The sequence below is a fragment of the Caretta caretta genome, chromosome 9 (assembly GCF_965140235.1).
Source record: "Caretta caretta isolate rCarCar2 chromosome 9, rCarCar1.hap1, whole genome shotgun sequence".
Lineage (NCBI taxonomy): Eukaryota > Metazoa > Chordata > Testudines > Cheloniidae > Caretta > Caretta caretta.
In genome coordinates this window covers 16,827,420-16,841,794 of record NC_134214.1, presented here as the reverse complement: position 1 = coordinate 16,841,794, position 14,375 = coordinate 16,827,420, and the positions used below count along the sequence as shown (strand labels likewise).

Below are 14,375 nucleotides of genomic sequence, written 5' to 3'. Positions count from 1 at the left end.
TAAAGAATGTTAAAGGTGACCTGTAATGGGTTTTTTAAAAAGTGTACTTTTTTTACTTTATTATATTGAAGGCTTAAATTTTTGTGGGTGTGCTCTGCTTATTTTTATTTTAGAAATATTAGGCACGTCATCTCTTGTCTTCATGACTTTTGTAGGACCTCTTGGATGTCTTAGACATGGATCCGTTATCCCACTTCAACTGAAAAAAAAAAACACCCCTTTCAGGCTATATCAATACATCATATAATACAGAAAAAATCCTATTTATGTATTGCCTTTAAAGGTCTCCCATAAAGACATAAGTTGAGGCTGCTTTAGACTTAAACATATCAGTATTTTGAATACCTGAGGGTGTCTGGTTTTGCATTGCACTGTAAGACTGCCTTAAATATGAGTTTCCTTAGTATCCTAAGAAATTAATTTTAGTTTATGCACGAAGAGGTTAGTAGTAAAAACACAATTCTTTTTTTTTTTTAATGCAACTTGTGAACAAGAACTGTAGGCAAATGTCTTTATGTAACACCATTTGTGCCAAAACACTTTACACACTTTTATATGTACAGGAATTAATTTACAGAAAAATGGGATGGCCAGGCATCCAACTGTACAATAGGACAGAAGGCTAGAAAAGTTTTGGACAAGGATAGCTAACTCTTACAAATTCATGAAAACTAATGTCCAGGCAGGACAGTTCCCATCCTCAATATCCTTCAGGTTCGGGCCCAAAGATGGGTAGATCCCAAATATTTCTATTTGCTATAATCCATTGCTAGGGCCCTGAATCCCTACATATTACATGAACACACAGTATTAGTACTATTCCAAAGTTCCCTTCATAGAACTAATTAGTGTCCTAGCCACAAGAATTTTACTTAATGAAGGGGAAAAGAAAAAAATCTAAATGGGGATGATCTCCATCTTTTAAAAATGCTTTGACATCATTGGAATCTTTGTAAGTGAAACGTGGTAGAAGTTGTATTTCAGTGATTTTCGTTCTCTGCCACTTTTTCTGAATTCTATTTCTTTCACTCTCCTTTTCTTTTGTCAGTTCACATTCACTTCACTTAGGAAGGAAGAATCATGTACACAACTACAAGATGGGGAATAAGTGGCTAGGTGGTAATACTGGGATATGGGGCTTATATTGGATCACAAATTGAAAATTCCACAGCTGTGGAAAAGATTAATATTGGGTGTATTAACAGCTGTATGTAAGGAATGGGAGATAGTTGTCCTCTTCTAGTCAGCACTGGTGAGGCCACAGCTAGAGTATTTTGTCCAATTCTGGGCACCACGCTTTAGGAAAGATGTGTCCAGAGGAGGGCATGTGGGGAACACACAGGTTCACATGTAGAATTGCAAATGGAATTTTTGTTTATTTTGGTTTGCAAGTACATCTCATTGACTTTTGGTTTTGACTGATACTTGAAGAAGGGGTAATATGACCTACAGCCAGCAGGGAAGCACCAATTCAGACACTGGTGTCTAGCCATTCTGGTTCCATACTTACTTGGCTTCTAATGTTGCTGGAATAGTCCTGCAGTGCATTCACATTGGCAAATCCAAATAATTTCAATTTGCTATGCCTTCTATTTCTGTTATCTAATATTAAAAATCCTTCCCTGCCCCCTTCACAGGAAGAAAAAAATATTACGTGTTTAAACAAGCTCCAACATTTTGCTATATTAATTAAATTGTCTCTTTGGGCAATGATAGATTCAGCATTTCTTTGAGACTACTTTAAGCCCTGGCATTTTCAATTATGCTAGTTTTTCAGCCTGCAGCAAAACAGTATCACTCAAGCCTGTGTATATATGCCCTTCCCCTACTGGCACCTGTACCAAGCACATATATTTCTACAGCACCTCCTGCTTTCCCAAGGAAACAGTCCAAGAGAGGTATAGCTTCACATAGTGTAGGTGAAAGTAGATAGGGGTATATCAGTCTATTGTGCGTATACTTACATCTGCTTGTGTTCTTCCACCACAACTGTAGATTTTTCCAGTGTTGGGCACATGGTATATGGTTCATAGAATCATAGAATATCAGGGTTGGAAGGGACCTCAGGAGGTCATCTAGTCCAACCCCCTGCTCAAAGCAGGACCAATCCCCAATTTTTGGCCCATGATCCCAAATGGCCCCCTCAAGGATTGAACTCACAACCCTGGATTTAGCAGGCCAATGCTCAAACCACTGAGCTATCCCTCCCCCCATAAAACAAGAGTCAGACATTGGTGCTACCAATTATTAATTTGGTGTCCAATCACAAATACTTTGAATTCCAACTTCATTGGTAGCTTTGGGCACTCAACAAATCTCAGGAGGACCTGAGTATCTTTCAGAATTGGCAAACTGTTTCCGCTAGGTTTCGAACCGGGGACCTTTCGCGTGTTAGGCGAACGTGATAACCACTACACTACGGAAACTTGCCCTTGTTCAGTCCATAGCCCTGGTGAGATCTTCCATGGTGCACAATTCCTCCAGGAGCTGGCAGACCAACGGAGTTTCATGGTTTGTGTTTTACTGCTAACATGTGCCTGGATTGTTGGAATAGCTCCACTTCTGCATATTGGCTTTTTGACCTGCCAACTGTTATTCAGAGGTGATTTAAATATCTCCAGGTCGACCAATCCCTCTCCTCACATGCAGGAAGGCATTCTGCAACATCACCGTGCATTTTAACATCCTTGCTGAGTATTTTGAGACATGTGCACTACATTTCCAGTTGTGTAGGTGTCGGTTACGTTTTAAGCAGTTCTGTTGCAGCTAGGAAGCTTTTCCGTGATTTCAGATTGCTAATCAGGTGGATGAACAAAGGGGAAGAAGTTTAAAGAGACAAAAAATGAGTGTATTCAGTGGTTGTGTTCTGCACTAAAGGAGATAAGAGGTTTTGGTAAGTTTTCTTCTTTTCTCTGACACACATGGAATGGAACGAATTCACCCCACGAAAAGGGGTAACTCTTTTTGGAAGCATTCAAATGTTTGTGGAATGAATCTGTTTCAAACATGGACAGTTGGATGCACATAATATTCAATAATTTGGAGGCTTAAATCCTTCAGCAAAGTTAAGCCTTTGTTTTGGCACCTCTTCAACCATAACTTGTTAGCAAGTTAAAAAAGTATGGATTGGATGAATGGACTATAAGGTGGATAGAAAGCTGGTAGATTGTCGAGGTCAATGGGTAGCAATCAACAGCTCAATGTCTAGTTGGCAGCCGGTATCAAGAAGAGTGCCACAGGGGTCGGTCCTCGGGCCGGTTTTGTTCAACATCTTTATTAATGATCTGGATGATGGGATAGATTGCACCCTCAGCAAGTTCACGGATGACACAAAGATGAGGGGAGAGAGAGATACGCTGGAGGGTAGGGATAGGGTCCAGAGTGACCTAGACAAATTGGAGGACTGGGCCAAAAGAAATCTGATGAGGTTCAACAAGGACAAGTGCAGAGTCCTGCACTTAAGATGGAAGAGTCCCGTGCACCGCTACAGGCTGGGGACTAACTGGCTACGCAGTAGTTCTGCAGAAAAGGACCTGGGGATTACAGTGGATGAGAAGCTGGATATGAGTCAGCAGTGTGCCCTTGTTGCCTAGAAAGCAAACGGCATATTGAGCCTCATTAGTAGGAGCATTGCCAGCAGATCAAGGGAAGTGATTATTCCCCTCTATTCAGCACTGGTGAGGCCACATCTGGAGTATGGCATCCAGTTTTGGGCCCCCTAGTACCGAAAGGATGTGGACAAATTGGAGAAAGACCAGCAGAGGGCAATGAAAATGATTAGGGGGCTGGGGCACATGACTTACGAGGAGAGGCTGAGGGAATTGGGCTTGTTTAGTCTACAGAAGAGAAGAGTGAGGGGGGATTTGATCGCAGCCTTCAACTACCTCAAGTGGGGTTCCAAAGAGGATGGAACTAGGCTGTTCTCAGTGGTGGCAGATGACAGAAGAAAGAGCAATAGTCTCAAGTTGCAGTGGGGGAGGTCTAGGTTGGATATTAGGAAACACTATTTCACTTGGAGGGTGGTGAAGCACTGGAATGGGTTACCTAGGGAGGTGTGGAATCTCCATCCTTCAAGGTTTTTAAGGCCCAGCTTGACAAAGCCCTGCATGGGATGCTTTAGTTGGTGTTGGTCCTGCTTTGAGCAGGGAGTTGAACTAGATGACCTCATTATGGTCTCTTCCAACCCTAATCTTCTATGATTCTATAATAGGCCTACCTTTCTGCTGTCATAGGCCTGTACACTATGGTAAAAGTAAAATTATGATCCTGTGTTGCTGTTGAAACATCTACCACTGAATAAAGGAATTGAGTTCATGCTCTGTTACGGATTCATGATTCCCTCATCTCTGTCAGAGCCCTTTAGTGATAGAAAGGTCAAGTGGTTTTCCTTTTCTCTAGGTTTCAAAAATAAATATAATCATTATTGGCTTTGTGATGGCAGAACTATTGTTCTACTCTCAGCAACAACTGTTTATACACAGTTATACTGAGCCTCTTTCTACTATTTAAACGTTCTAGATATTTATTATTTTTATATTACAATTGCACCAAGGGGTTCCAATCAGCAGAGAATCCCTCATTAGCTGCTGTAGAAACACAGTGTACCAGTCCCCATCTCAAAGATGTGACAATCTAATCATAAATCCATGGTGTGCCCCCACTTGAATAGTGTATCAAGTTCTGGTCACCCCATCTCAAAAAGGATATAGTGGAATTGGAAAAAGTTCAGAAAATGGCAACAAAGCTGATCAAAGATACAGAATGGCTTCCATATGAGGAGACACTAAAAATATTAGGGCTGTTCAATTTAGAAAAGAGACTAAAGTGGGGATCTGATAGAGGTCTATAAAATCATGACTCGTGCGGAAAAAGTGACTAGAGAAGTGTTATTTGCCCTTTCCTACAATACAATAAACAGGGGTCACCTGATGAAATTAATAGGCATTAGGTTTAATACAAACAAGAAGTAGTACTTTTTCCACACAAAGCACAATTAATCTGTGGAACTCATGCCCACGGGATGTTGTGACAGCCAAAAGTACAACTGGCTTCAAAACCAAACAAGATAAGTTCCTGAAGGATAGGCCCATCAATGCCTATTAGCCAAAATGGTCAGAGATGCAATTCCATGCTCAGGGTGACCCTAAACTGCTCACTGCCAGAAGCAAGGAGGGAAGAAAGGGTGGATAACTCCAAATGCCCGGTTCTGTACATTCCCTCTGAAGCTCTGATACTAGCCACTGTTGGAGACAGGATACTTGGCTAGATGGACCTTTGTTCTGATCCAGTATGGCAGTTCTTACATTCTTAGGTTCTTAAGCTTAAGATCAGATGCAACAAGTGGGGTGTTTTAACATACAAAACTAGAGGAAGTGACAGCAATATACACATATTTGTGAACACACTAGCTAAGTGCACAATTCATAGGAATTTAAGTTGCCATGCAAGGTGGAACAGCTTCAACAGGAGATTGAGAGAGCCCCTCCCCAGAATACCTTATAGCCCCATAGTTAAGGCATTTATCTGGGAGTTAGGACACATGTATTCAAGTCCCTGCATAGAAGCATAGAGATTTGTACCTAGGTCTCCCACATCACAAACAAGTGTGCTAACCATTCAACTGTTGGGTACAAGGAAAGTACCTTCTCCTCCTTGGCTGTGTTTTGTGCAGGTTAGGCATGTCTGAGAACTCCTACCAAACCAGGCTCTGCAAGCAAATAGGCAAGGTCACATCTTGTTTGCAAATCCCCCAGGAACTCAGGCATACATTAGGCCACCAAGCAAACCAGTAACATTGGGAGTGAAGTGGCTTTGCATACGCACACCAACAGAAATGTGGGCACCTACATTTAGGGTCAGGCAGCAGCTGAACAAGGATTTTGAGGATCTATATTTTGGACTTAGCTAAAATGGCAGTTAGGTGCCTAAATCCCTTTGTGATTCCAGCTCTTGTAGAAGAAAGGGACAAATGGACCTGAAGGTTTATCAAAGGTTGGCACAATTGGTGGAGTAAAGGGGTGGTTGACAATGTGATAAGATAGAGGTGCTACGTATGGCAGGGTTAAACTGTGACGGGTCTTAACAGGGGAGTCAGTAATTTCCATCCTGCAGCCAAGGAAATCAAAATATTGTACAGTAGAACCTCAGAGTTATGAATTACCTCAGGAATGGAGGTTATTCATAACTCTGAACAAAACGACAGGTTTCAGAGTAACAGCCGTGTTAGTCTGTATTCACAAAAAGAAAAGGAGTACTTGTGGCACCTTAGAGACAAACCAATTTATTTGAGCATGAGCTTTCGTGAGCTACAGCTCACTTCATCGGATGCATACCGTGGAAACTGCAGCAGATATTATATACACACAGAGATCATGAAACAATATCTCCTCCCACCCCACTGTCCTGCTGGTAATAGCTTATCTAAAGTGATCATCAAGTTGGGCCATTTCCAGCACAAATCCAGGTTTTCTCACCCTCCACCCTCCTACACACAAACTCACTCTCCTGCTGGTAATAGCCCATCCAAAGTGACAACTCTCTTCACAATGTGCATGATAATCAAGGTCGGCCATTTCCTGCACAAATCCAGGTTCTCTCACCCCCCTCCAAAAACCACACACACAAACTCACTCTCCTGCTGGTAATAGCTCATCCAAAGTGACCACTCTCCCTACAATGTGCATGATAATCAAGGTGGGCCATTTCCAGCACAAATCTAGGTTTTCTCACCCCCACACACATACAAACTCACTCTCCTGCTGGTAATAGCTCATCCAAAATGACCACTCTCCCTACAATGTGCATGGTAATCAAGGTGGGCCATGTCCAGCACAAATCCAGGCTCTCTCACCACCCCCCATTTCCCCCCCGGGACACACACACACACACAAACTCACTCTCCTGATGGCAATAGCTCATCCAAACTGACAACTCTCCAAGTTTAAATCCAAGTTTAACCAGAACGTCTGGGGTGGGGGTAGGAAAAAACAAGGGGAAATAGGCTACCTTGCATAATGACTAAGCCACTCCCAGTCTCTATTTAAGCCTAAATTAATAGTATCCAATTTGCAAATGAATTCCAATTCAGCAGTTTCTCGCTGGAGTCTGGATTTGAAGTTTTTTTGTTTTAAGATAGCGACCTTCATGTCTGTGATTGCGTGACCAGACAGATTGAAGTGTTCTCCGACTGGTTTATGAATGTTATAATTCTTGACATCTGATTTGTGTCCATTTATTCTTTTACGTAGAGACTGTCCAGTTTGACCAATGTAAATTGCAGAGGGGCATTGCTGGCACATGATGGCATATATCACATTGGTGGATGTGCAGGTGAACGAGCCTCTGATAGTGTGGCTGATGTTATTAGGCCCTGTGATGGTGTCCCCTGAATAGATATGTGGGCACAGTTGGCAACGGGCTTTGTTGCAAGGATAAGTTCCTGGGTTAGTGGTTCTGTTGTGTGGTATGTGGTTGCTGCTGAGTATTTGCTTCAGGTTGCGGGGCTGTCTGTAGGCAAGGACTGGCCTGTCTCCCAAGATTTGTGAGAGTGTTGGGTCATCCTTCAGGATAGGTTGTAGATCCTTAATAATGCGTTGGAGGGGTTTTAGTTGGGGGCTGAAGGTGACGGCTAGTGGCGTTCTGTTATTTTCTTTGTTAGGCCTGTCCTGTAGTAGGTAACTTCTGGGAACTCTTCTGGCTCTATTAATCTGTTTCTTCACTTCCGCAGGTGGGTATTGTAGTTGTAAGAAAGCTTGACAGAGATCTTTTTTCTCTGTTTTTCTCTGTCTGAGGGGTTGGAGCAAATGCGGTTGTATCGCAGAGCTTGGCTGTAGACGATGGATCGTGTGGTGTGGTCAGGGTGAAAGCTGGAGGCATGTAGGTAGGAATAGCGGTCAGTAGGTTTCCGGTATAGGGTGGTGTTTATGTGACCATTGTTTATTAGCACTGTAGTGTCCAGGAAGTGGATCTCTTGTGTGGACTGGACCAGGCTGAGGTTGATGGTGGGATGGAAGGAGCAAGGGCATGGCAGGCTCGGGGGAAGAGTTGGAGTGGTGGCAGGCCCTCAGGCAGAGCAGGGGGTTGAGCAATGAGCACTCCACAGCAAATTGGAAAGTTAGCATCTGTAGCTCCAGCCTCTGAGTCATCGCCTATGCAAGGAGCCACATATTAACCTCTGAAGAGCAGCATGCAGCTCTGGAGCCACAGGTTGGCCACCCCAATCTAGACCCTAACAGAGGGTTGTCTAACCTGCTCTTAAAAATCTCCAATGATGGAGATTCCACAACCTCCCTAGGTAATTTATTCCAGTGCTTAACCACCCTGACAGGAAGTTTTTCCTAAACCTCTCTTACTGCAATTCTAGCCTATTGCTTTTTGTCCTATCCTCAGAGGTAAAAGAGAACAATTTTTCTCCCTCCTCCTTCTAACAACCTTTTATGTACTTGAAAACTGCCCTTCCAGCTTGACTGTGAACTATAGATAACTACTCTCTGGGAATGGTTTTCCAACCAGTTATGCACCCACCTTATAGTAGCTCCATCAAGGTTGTATTTCCCTGGTGTGTTTATGAGGTCATGCAAGACAATATCAAAAGCCTTACTAAAGTCAAGATATACCACATCTACCGCTTCCCCCAATCCACAAGGCTTGTTATCCTGTCAAAGAAAGCTATTAGGTTCATTTGACACTACTTTTTCTTTACAAATCCATGCTGACTGTTACTTATCACCTTATTATCTCCTAGACGTCTGAAAATTGGTTGCTTAATTATTTGCTTCATTATCTTTCCAGGTACTGAAGTTAAGACGACTGATCTGTAATTCCCTGGGTTGTCCTTATTCCCCTTTTCATAGATTGGCACTATATTTGCCCTTTCCCAATCCTCTGGAATCTCACCCATCTTCCATTACTTTTTGAAGATAATTGCTAACGGCTCAAATATCTCCTCAGTCAGCTCCTTGAGTATTCTAGGATGTATTTCATCAGGCCCTGGTGACTTGAAAAAATCTAACTTTGTTTAATGGCAGGTCTACACTACTGCTTATGTTGATATAACTTATGTCAGTCAGGGGTGTGAAAAAGCCACCTTCCTGAGCAACGCAAGTTACAACAACCTAAGCGCTGTCCACACGAGTGCTATGTCGGCGGGAGATGCTCTCCTGCCGACATAGCTTCCAGCTCTTGCAGAGGTGCAGTAATTATGCTGACAGGAGGGCTCTCTCCCATCAGCATAGAGTGTCATCACCAGAAGCACTACAGCAGCGCAGCTGCTTCAGTGCAGCTGTGCCAATGTAGCACTTCTAGTGTATACTATCCCTAAGTAATTTTTAAAGTATTCTTTCCCTATTTTCTGGCATTCATTAAATTATATGTCCAATTGCTACTAAAATTTTTGGTGAAAACTGAAACAAAAAAGTCATTTGGCACTTCTGCCATTTCCACATTTTCTGTTATTGTTTCCCCCCCTTGTTGAGTAATAGGCCTACCATGTCCTTAGTCTTCCTCTTGCTTCTCATGTATTTGTAGAATATTTTCTTGTTACTTTTTATATCTCTAGCTAGTTTAATCTTGATTTGTGCCTTAGTCTTTCTAATTTTGTCCTTATGTACTTATTTGTTTATATTCATCTTTTGTATTTTGACCTAGTTTCCACTTTTTGTAAGATTCTCTTTTGAGAATCATTGAAGATCTCCTGGTTAAGCCAGGGTGGTCTCTTGCCGTACTTCCTATCTTTCCTATAGTTTGCTCTTGTGCCCTTTTGTCTTTGAAAAACTGTGAACTTCTGAACTGTTTTTCCCGTAGACTTGCTTCCCAAGAAATCTTACCTACCAGTTTTCTATGTCTGCCTTCTTGAAATCCATTTTCTTTATTGTGCTGTTTTCCCTCCTACCACCTTAGAACAGGGGTCGGCAACCTGCAGCACGCGTGCCAAAGGTGGCATGTAAGCCGATTTTTACTGGCACGCTTCTGCCAGTTGGGGTCCCGGCCACTGCCCCCACCCAGCCCGCTGCCGGACTGGATGAACGGAACCCCAGGCCAGCAGCAGGCTGAGCGGGGCCGGCGGCTGGGACCCCAGCTGGCAGGAGCCGGTGGACGGAACCCCAGATCGGTGGCAGGCTGAGCCTCTCAGTCCACCGCCGGTCTGGGGTTCTGTCCACCTGTGTAGTGTATTAAATTTCTCCCCATAGGAATGTGCTACTTGCGGAGCACCAGGACTGGCAGCCGTAAGTAGCACACCGTAAGTAGCACACTCCTACGGGGAGAAATTTAATACAGTACACCGCAGTAGGGAAGGCTGCACCTCCCCAAACAGCCGGCCCAGTTCTCGCCCCCTGACTGCCCCCCTCATAACCCCTGACCCATCCAACACCCCCCCCGGCTCCTTGTCCCCTGACCACCCCCTCCCAGGACCCCCTGCTCCCTGACTGCCCCCCTCAGAACCCTCCACCCATCCAACCCCACCCCTCCTTGTCTCCTGACCACCCCCTCCCGGGACCCCCTACCCTTAACCACCCCCCAGGACCCCACCCGCCATCCAAGCCCCCCTGCTCCCTGTCCCCTGACTGCCCCAACCCCTATCCACACCCCCGAACCCTGACAGGCCCCCCGGGACTCCCACGCCTATCCAACCACCCCTGTTCCCCATCCCCTTACCATGCCGCTCAGAGCACCAGGACTGGCCGCCATAAGTAGTACACTGTAAATAGCACGTTCCTATGGGAAGCAATTTAATACACTACACCTGGCCCCGCTCAGCCCGCTGATGGTCTGGAGTTCTCAAAATATGTTCTCTCACCCCTTATAAAAAATTACACTACAATTAGCTTAAAAACTTGAAAACTTAAAAACTTTGTATATTACAGTAATCATTAAAAAATGTATAATGTTAATAAATACATAGGTTTGATGAAACAAAGTAGTTGTAATTATGTGCCTGTGCTTAATTTGTGTTTTCGATGATTTACCTTCTAAAAAAAATCTCGCATGTCTCGCACCCCAGGTTAAGAACCACGGCACTAAACTGATAAGATCTGCATTTTAATTTAATTTTAAATGAAGCTTCTTAAACATTTTAAAAACCTTGTTTACTTTACATACAACAATAGTTTAGTTACATAATATATACCTATAGAGGGAGACTTTCTAAAAACGTTAAAATGTATTACTGGCACATGAAACCTTAAATTAGAGTGAATAAATGAAGACTCAGCACACCACTTCTGAAAGGCTGCCGACCCCTGCCTTAGAATAATGAACTCTATCATTTCATGATTACTTTTACCTAAGCTGCCTTCCACTTTCAAATTCTCACTTATTTGTTAAAATCAAGTATAGAACAGCTTCTTCCTGAGTGGCTTTCCCTACCTTCTGAAATAAAAAATTGTCTCCAATACATTCCAAGAACTTGGTTGGATAATCTGTGCCCTGCAGTATTATTTTGCCAACAGCTGTCTACATAGTTGAAGTCCTCCATCACCGCCAAGTTCTGTGCTTTGGATGATTTTGTTAGTCACTTATAAAAAGCCTCATCCACCTCCTCTTCCTGGGTAGGTGGTCTGTAGTAGACCCCTACCATGACATCACCCTTATTTTTTACCTTTTATGCTTACCCAGAGACTTTTCAACAAGTGTCTCCTATTTCCATCTCACCCTCAGTCCAAGTGTATACATTTTTTATATATAAGGCAACACCTCCTCTCTTTTTTCCCCCGCCTATCCTTCCTGGGCAAGCTGTACCCTTCTATATCAAATATTCCAGTCATGTATATTATCCCACCAACTCTCTGAGACATCAACTATGTCATTCATGTTCATTGACTAGCATGTCTAGTTCTTTCTGCTTATTCCCCATACTCCTTGCATTAGTATACAGACATCTAAGATACCGATTTGATTTCCCCTGCGTTCTCTCTTCTCTCCCTCTTATCCCTGCTGTAACAGCCCAGGCTCACCCCAGATTCCAGTCCTTCACCCAGGTCTCCATGTTTGTCTCACAATGGAAGAAAAGGGGAGCTGCATTGTATGTGTGGGGAAAGTAAGGAGGGGGTCATTTTGGTGGAGGGGAAGCATCTGTGAGGAGGGCCCTGGAAGGGCTTCTTGGGGGCTTGTTGCCATGGGCAGTGGGGAAGGAGATGGGCTTTGTTTAGGAGTCAGAGGGAAGGTATCTGGGTGGGGAGATTATGGTGAAGTAGGAACAGGCTCTCTGTGGGAAGGTGGACTCTCTGGAGGGAAACACCTGGGGGAAGGGACTCTGTGGGAGAAGGTCTCCCTTGGGGGTGCAGACAGAGCTCTTGCTGAGAAGTGGGATACCTGTGAGGTGAGTTTCTGGCTGGGGGAGGGTTGAGAGCGTCTCTGTGGGGTGAGGGGCCTCTGAGTGAGGGTAGAGCTGGCTGTGGGAGAAGGGGGTCTCTGTGGAGGTCAGGGCTCACTGGGCAGTGCGAGGCCTGGGGTGAGAAGAGGCTGGGGTCTCTGGGAGCGAAGGAGGAGGGGAGCAGAAGGCTGCTGTGGGGGATAGATTCACCGTGTGGCAGGAACCCCTGAGAGACCCTTGAGGGATGAGGAGTCCCTGTGGGAGGCTGGGGGTTCCTCACAGTAGAGGTGGGGCCTCGGGGGGAGCATGGGGCTCTCTCATGGAAGGGGGAGGTTTCTGTGAAGGAGGGGGAGGGTGTCTGTGCGAGAGTGGGGGTCTCAGAGGGGGTGTGGTCCCTCTGATGGGTTGGGGGGTCCCTGTGAGATCGTGGGGATTTTTCTCACAAGGGGCGGGGTCTCTCAGCGGTGGGGGGGGGATCCCCGTAGGAGCGTTGAGGGTACTCACGAAAGGCGGCTGGGTCTCGGGGGGGGGTGGGGGGGAGCTGAGGTCACTCACGGAAGTGGGGGGGGTCCCTGGAGGAGCGTAGGGTTCTCTCAGGGAAGGGCCCTGGGGGCGCGGCGCGCTCCCTGGGGGAACGTGGGGTCACGGAAGGGGGCGAGAAGGCCTTATGGGCGCGTGGGGGTGCCCGGCGTGGGGAAAGCGCTGCGCAGTGGGACGGGAGCTCTCCGTGTGGAGAGGAGGGAGGAGGAGGAGCCCCTGGCTTCATTCCACCAGCTTTTCGCTCGCGGGGGAGGGGGAGCCGCTCGCCGCAACCGCGGCGCTACCCCAGACAGTAGGCGGGGCTGGAGGCGAGGGCGCGCGCCCGCCGGGTTGGTGCCCGCGCGCCGCCGTCTCCGCAGTGAGGTCACGAGTGGGCGGTGCGTGCGCGGCTTCTGCTCTACTGTTGGGGTGTCGGAGACCCCACGATGCAGGGTGAGCCCCCGGGCGGCGGGGTGAGGGGACCTGCCACAGACGCGGAGGGCAGAGCGCCCCGGGGGTGGCGGGAGGAGGCTGGGGGGCGCAGCCGGGGGTAGGAGGAGTGTGCGCGGCGGAGGGGGGGAGGGGAAGCTATTCGTGAGCGGGGGTCGGAGCGTCTGGGAGGGAAGGGGGCAAACCCAGGGGAGGGGAGGGTATTCGTGAGAGGGGTCGGAGTGTCTGGGGGAAGGGGGCGAACCCAGGGGATTGTGTGGAGAGGGGCTGATTATGCCTGCGGTGAAGGAGTGTCTGTGGAGGCTGGAGGTTTAGTCCATAGGCGTCGGTGGGGGTGGGAGCATTATCCCTAAACTGGGGGAGTGTCTGTGGGGGATGGGGCTTAGTGGGGGGGGAGAGGGAGGGGTGTTATTTCGTGGTTGGGTGTGCGTTCAGGGAAGGGGGGACCCCATGAGGAGCGGGGGTCATAATGTGGGGAGTCACTGAATGAAGGGAATTGTTCCTAGTTGGGAGGGGGGTGTTGTGTGTGTGTGTGTGTGTGTCCTGGGGGTGGGGTGGTGAAGAGTTGCGTGGTGGGGTTTGTGTGAGGTGGGTTTGTGTGTGTGTGGATTGGGCCGGGGAGAAGTTGTGTGTGAGGTGTGCCGTTGAGGGGTGGGATTTCGGGGGGCTACACGAGAATTGGCAGGGGGTTGGGAGAGTCAGTGGTAGGTTTGAATGCGGGATCACTTCAGTATTTGGGGTGTCTGTGGAAAGGAGGAGAAAAGGGTAAGTCCTGTGTTTGATGGAGTCTTGTCAGAGGAGAGCGTGGGTAATGGTTGAGTGAGTGATATAGACTGAGGTGGAGGTGAGTCATGGGCGGGAGGGGGAGGCGAGTCTGGGTGGAGTGTGAGAGAGACGGGATGGTGGTGAGTGTTGGGGTTATTCCAGGAAGGGTCAGTATGTCAGAGGAAATTATGGGGGAGGGGATGTTAATCTAAGGGAGAATACAGCGCATGTGAGCTGTGGAAAAACACATAAGTACAGTTTGGCTCAGAGGAAGCAGTAGTGGTGAGTGTTGCATGGCGTCTGGTGTGGGAAAGGGTCTAGGCTGTTTCAG

At 46.6% G+C, this 14,375-nt stretch overlaps 1 protein-coding gene, 1 long non-coding RNA gene and 1 other non-coding gene across 5 annotated transcripts in view; 1 reads left to right on the top strand and 2 right to left on the bottom strand.

Moving 5' to 3' along the window:
* Positions 1-2,353: 2,353 nt before the first annotated feature.
* TRNAV-AAC (transfer RNA valine (anticodon AAC)) lies at positions 2,354-2,426 on the bottom strand. The gene has a single exon. It is a non-coding gene; the product is annotated as a tRNA-Val (tRNA).
* A 3,838-nt stretch (positions 2,427-6,264) lies between these two features.
* Positions 6,265-12,775, bottom strand: LOC125642545 (uncharacterized). Its single transcript, XR_007358432.2, has 2 exons — positions 11,952-12,775; positions 6,265-8,147 (listed from the first exon to the last, which is right to left on the bottom strand). It is a non-coding gene; the product is annotated as an uncharacterized LOC125642545 (long non-coding RNA).
* Positions 12,776-13,175: 400 nt separating this feature from the next.
* SKIL (SKI like proto-oncogene) overlaps positions 13,176-14,375 on the top strand; it is a 34,825-nt gene continuing 33,625 nt past the window's right edge. For 2 of the 3 annotated variants that reach the window (XM_048864165.2, XM_048864164.2), the window contains exon 1: positions 13,176-13,282. The gene's annotated coding sequence lies outside the window, so the exon portion shown is untranslated. The remainder of the gene's footprint in view (positions 13,283-14,375) is intronic. The other variant, XM_048864167.2, reaches the window with a different exon arrangement.